The sequence below is a fragment of the Gordionus sp. m RMFG-2023 genome, chromosome 1 (assembly GCF_954871325.1).
Source record: "Gordionus sp. m RMFG-2023 chromosome 1, tfGorSpeb1-WG-v2, whole genome shotgun sequence".
NCBI classification, from domain to species: domain Eukaryota; kingdom Metazoa; phylum Nematomorpha; class Gordioida; order Chordodea; family Parachordodidae; genus Gordionus; species Gordionus sp. m RMFG-2023.
This window is the reverse complement of record NC_088775.1, coordinates 26,390,994-26,396,993: the sequence shown is the minus strand read 5'-3', so window position 1 is coordinate 26,396,993 and position 6,000 is coordinate 26,390,994.

The following is a 6,000-nucleotide window of genomic DNA, read 5'->3' as shown; positions in this document are numbered from 1 at the left end:
TTAATTATTTAAAAAATATAACAATGCTTTTTAAAGTTTTACTCTTAGATATTAATCTCTATTTTTTTTAGTTTTCAAGATATAATTAAAAAGAATAAAACTTAAAATTTAATAATAATTAACATATAAATTAAAATATTTTGCTCGACAGAAATATAATTAGTAATATAATTCTCTTAAAAATAGAATTCCTGGATAAATAATTGAATTTTTTTAATTTAATTTATGCAAATTTTTATTAAACCCATTGGTTAAAAGTTTATTTTTTTCGATAAAAATATATTTAGAAATCTACTTTTTTTAAAATATACTTTTAACGTAAGTTAAGTTTGTATAGTTAGTCAATGGGTAAAAAAAGTTGGCAAATACGGCTCGAGTTCAAGGCAGGTACTAAATTCAGAAAACATTGAAGCGCTAGCTATTATGCTTTTTTACGAGTTGAGTGTATATTTTCAAAAATTAAAAATCCGAGGTGATAGTTTTCGATTAACAACTAGGTTTCGCCGTTATTTGAGCCAGCTAAAATGGAGCAAACCTAAATATAGTCATTAGAGATCAACGAGGTGTGAACCGTTAAATAAAAGGGTTACAGGCCCAGAAAGCTATTTAGGGCTGCTAAATTTGATCCGTTTTTATACTAGTTAACCGTCTAGCGCTTAAAAAATGACATGTTATAAAGGAAGTAAAAAAAATCATAAATCAATTATTTTGATAAAAATCTTAATAAGCAGTTTTAGTCAAGGAGGTTTGAATGAAATTAAATTTTTACTTAAGATTTTTTTATAAATAAATTTTTTGTGAATTTTATGACTTTTTCGTTATTTGAACCATAATACATTCATAATTGCAAGAAATATTTTTCTTGTGTCACAATGCACTACTACAGTTGGATAATTGCTCTATTTTTAACCAGCTTATCCTAAACTGTGTTTGATTTTATTTGTGAATACATCTCAACTATGAATAAAGGATTAAAAAAAATTAATCGGGTCTCAATGCTTAGAAAATTCTTCGGCACGTACCTCTAGATTTAACCAAATTCGTTGATTTTAGCCATTACCCAACTATAAACACGGCAGAATTTTCGATCCTAGTAGGAGTTATTCAATCCTTAGTTTAAAAAAATAATACTTAGATTGATTAACATTTAAATAATTATGAATTTGCTCGATTCTCCCCATTTTAAATTAGAGATCGGAATCTAGACTAGAGGTCTGCAATAAGTGTTTTTAGTTTACCCGCCTATTCTACGGCCAGGTATGGTCTGGCTTTCTAAAAAATGTTAAAGATTGGGAGCGTCAGCGGACGGGTAAATTTAAAAAAATGTGAGTGGGCGGAGGCGAGCGAGTTAAATTTTTTAAAATAAAAGCTGATGGGCGTTACTTTGCTGACCTTTAATCTAGACCAAAAAGTTTTGATGCAAAATAGATTTGTGAGAATTCGGAATCGAAATTTCATATTATAAACTCATGGCTGGGTCATGAGTTTTCGATGATAATCTAAGTTTTAAATAATATCTATAAAGCTTTTTTTAAATAAAGCAAGTTTGAAAAGCTTACATTTAGATGTATAATATGGTGTTTGTTCACTTCTTGGTTTAATGATCTAATTCAAGCATATTTTTTCCCTAAAAATTAGTTAATTTTTTTATAAAATATTATTAGTTAAAAATTAACTTTATAATATAGAGAATATAATAAAATATGTCATATATCCTTTTAAGTTAAAAAACAAAAAAAGATTGATACAAATGTATATTTTTTTAAAAAAAAAACATTTAAAAAAAAATAAAAATATCAAATGGCGAGTTCGGGCCATGATGTTTTAAATATTTGATAATTAGATCTAATTATAGATACGGCGATTTTCTGCTTGATTTTGTAAAATGGAGAAAGGTATGATTTTTTTATTGATTTGGATATTGTTTTGAATAGATCTAAAGCCGCTTGTCCAAAAGAGCAGGTTGATGTGGCTGCTATAGGAACAAAATGGTTATCACACATTAGGTGTGAGTATTTTATATATTTTAGAGATTCGGCTCTGTTCAGGGGATCATGGGAATTATTAGATGGGGCCATGGGATCAATGCAGGTAAAATCCCACATTAAAGGCTTTCCCATGAAAAAAGGTACGACGGTTTTGCCGTCAGGGCGTTTTTTATCTAAAAAGGATGTAAGTTCTAAAATACAGGGAAAATTGGCTTTATTTAAAAAAGAAGCTATTATCGCATTAATTTTATCATGTCGGCTGATTTTTGATATAAATTTACGGTGGAGAGCGTGTCTACCATACGCGTCTGCCGATTGATTGCATTTAATGAAAATATAATGGTTTAGAAAAGGTACGCCCAAGCGTAAATTGATTGCATAACGAAAAGCGTCGTTATCTATTAACTGGTTATTTAAAATACTGGGATGAATTATAAGATTTTAAAAATGCGCTTAGATAAATTTTCTGTTGGCAAATAGCACAATCATTTTTTTAAAACGCATTTTAATGATCTGATTTTGTCAAAAATGTGATGTGTATGTAGAATATCTATCATGAAGTTTATGTGCTGGCAATATACGATTTGACTAAAATTTCAGTTAATCGCCTAATAACTTGACATAAATATACAGTAAGAAAAATAAAATTAATCAAATTCTAATATCATGGAAATCTAAAAATGATGAATGATTTATAATATAATAAAGAATTTGGAAACTTTCGAATGTCAGAATTTTATAAAACTTAATTAATAAAATATTAAGAAACGTCTATATTTATTTCATTAGTATCTTGTGTTAATGAATAATATAATAAAAATACCTTATATTTTTAACAAAATTATTTATTAACCGTTTAGTAGTCGCGTGGGGTCTATAGGTTCCAAGCGTGTTAAATTTTTATTACTCGAAAATAATTATCATGATCTTAAGATCTTCAAAAATAGATTTATTAAATTCATATTGTATAATCAAAAATCTATTAATTTTAGATCGATAATTTTTAATATATAAGATATTTTGTGAGGGACCAATAAATTTTTTGTAAATATTTAGAATTATATTATCTTTTTTAAAAATTAGTCATAAGTGATTTTTATTTTCAATATTTTTTAACTAATCAATAATAAATTAAATAAAATAAATATTTATAGCTTAAGATTAATAGTAAATAATTCTCATATTTGCTTGTAACAGCACCTTTGCAGACACATATTATTATTTTTTTTCCTTAGCTTTTACCTTTTCTGGTGGTACTCCTTCAACATCTCTCTCCACTTTATGTTATCATACAATCTCTTTTGTCTAATTTATACTTATTTATATTGGCTCTAACTTTATGGGCCCATTGAAGTTTTGGCCTTCCTCTTTTACGTTTGCCCATCACTTCCAAACTCCCAACCTAATTTCCTATGTAGTTCATAGGCCTTCTCATTGTGTGCCCATACCACCTAAGTCTGTTTACCATTAACTTAGTCTTAATAGACATAACCTTTAAACTACTTAGTATTCTTGTACTTCGCACCCTATCATTTCTTGTTACCCCAGCAATCATCCTCAGCATTCTCATCTCCATGTAGACTTCTCTCGTCTGATTATTTAGTTGGCCATGTTTCCGAACTATACTGTAAATTTTTCCCTTCAATTTGTGTGGGATTCTTTTGTCAAAGAGCACTCCAGATAAAGATCTCCAATTTAACCACCATTGATTAATTTTACTCTTTATCTCTTTCTCTATTGTGCCGTTTGTTTGTAGTGGTGCTCAAATATTTGCAGCTTTCAATTGCCGATATCCATTCATTTATATCAATGCTCTCTATTTCATCTCCTCCTATCACCATATACTCCGTCTTTTCTCTATTTACTTTTAGTCCTTGCTTTTCTAGGATATAATCTTTCTTTCATTTCATCCTTGACATGGGGAGTGTTCGTCTACATGTAGTATATGGGGATTAAAGTTGAGAAGCTCCTGAAAATATTCTTTCCATCTATTCATTATTTCTTTTTCTTTTATTATCAATTTCCCATCTTTATTTTTGATTACTTTCGGAGCTCCGTTTATATCCATAGAATTCTTTTCTCGCTGTTTGGCTAATCTGTTTAATTTATTTTGCCCTTTTTTGGTATGTAGTTCTTCATGCATGTCATCGTATGCCATAGATTTGGCCCTAGCCACCGAGTTTGTAGCTATTCTCTTGGATTTTTTGTATCTTGTCTTGTCATCTGGGGTTTTGGATTTGTACCATATTTTATAAAGGGCCTTTTTCTCCTGTATAGTGGTTTGTACCTCTTCATTCCACCACCATAGTTCTTTGTATGATTTGTTACCTCCCCTTGTCAAGCCTAGTGTTGATTTGGTAGTGTCTATTAATCTAGATGAAAGGTTTGTCCACATTTTTTCACTGAATTGTGAGGAATCTATTGTCTTAATGTTTGCATTGATTGCAAAGGCATCTGTCATTGTTTTTATTTTACCCCATTTAATGCATGGTTCCAGTTTTATCTTGTTATGATTGGATTTATTTGTGATGTGTAAATCCATGACAGTAGCTTGTGTTGCGCGGCCATATCTTCTCCTGGGATGACTTTGCAGTCTATTACATCTTTTAATCTTCTGCGAGAGATTAGCATGTAATCTATCTGTGTTTTCCTTGTAACACTTTCATATGTTATTAAATGACTGTCTTTTTTTTTATATTAGGTGTTGGTTAAAGTAAGGTCGAAGGCTTGCGCAAATTTCAGTACATGCACACCTTCATCATTCCTTTCTCCGTATCCAAAACCACCATGATACCTTTTGTAGCTATCTCTTGTTTTTCCCACAATTTATGTCACCACCTATTATGACTAGGTCATCCTTAGGGATTTCCATTACAGCTTAATCAAGGATAGCATAAAGGCATCTCTTCTTCCTTGCAACCAGTTTGAGGAGCATATACTGAAAGGATGTGTAGTATTAATTGACCAATGCAGAGTTTTATCTTCATTATCAGAGATCGTTGACTTCTACTACTGAGGAGGTTAGATCTTGACTGAGGATGATGCCAACACCGTTCCTATTTCTAACAATTCCATTATAGTACAATTTATACCCATCTTCAATCACTAAAGTCTTCTGACATTTCCTTTCGTCTCTTGTATGCACGCTATATCAACTTTTCTCTTGTTCAACATTGATGCCAATTCTCTTGTCTTACCTTTAAGTGCCCCAATATTCAAACTTGCTAATCTTGTCTTCTTTGCTTTGACATTTATTTTACTTTTCGCAGGATGGAGGTCTACACCCAGCGCGTCGTTTGGAGGGAAAGCCCTAGCTTTCATATTTTCATTTTGTTTATTGGACAAGTATCCTTGGCACCCGTGTGTTAAGGCCTGTCGGTGACCGGGGTGCCATCTCTAAGCTCCGAAATTCATCTTACCATATGTCTTTACACATCAGTCATCGAAGACCTGAAAGTTTTTATGCTCCTTGCCAGGATTGAACCTGTGTCCTCTGCGTCTTTCTGTTAGCATATATCTAACCCTTTAGGCCACCCCGGTGATGCAGATACATATTATAATGAATATTATATTTTCTGTCTTTCTGGACATTAAATATAATAAATTTTAACGAATTTTTACGGCCTATAAAAAATGGTTTATATCTCATTTTATTTCCCTTCTTTATTTAAATTTACTAGATAATATGGATGGGACTGGGAGAAGATTTTGTCGATATTCCAAATACTGTACATTTACGTTTAAAATGTAAAACGCATTTTCCATATTAATCCCTATAGAAGTTATGAGAATATGAATTATAAAATGTCCCCTAGTAAGGGATGTATTGTAGTGTAGGAGGGAGGACTTTTTTTATTGAAGGATCACATTTGAATCTTTGAATATTTATTTTTTCCTCCTATAAAATTTTTTAATTTTCTGCAGTAGTTACTAATAAACTCTTGAAACCTTTCGTTTTAAAAACGTAAATGATAATATTCGGTAAATATACTCCCATATTTTAAACTGCTAT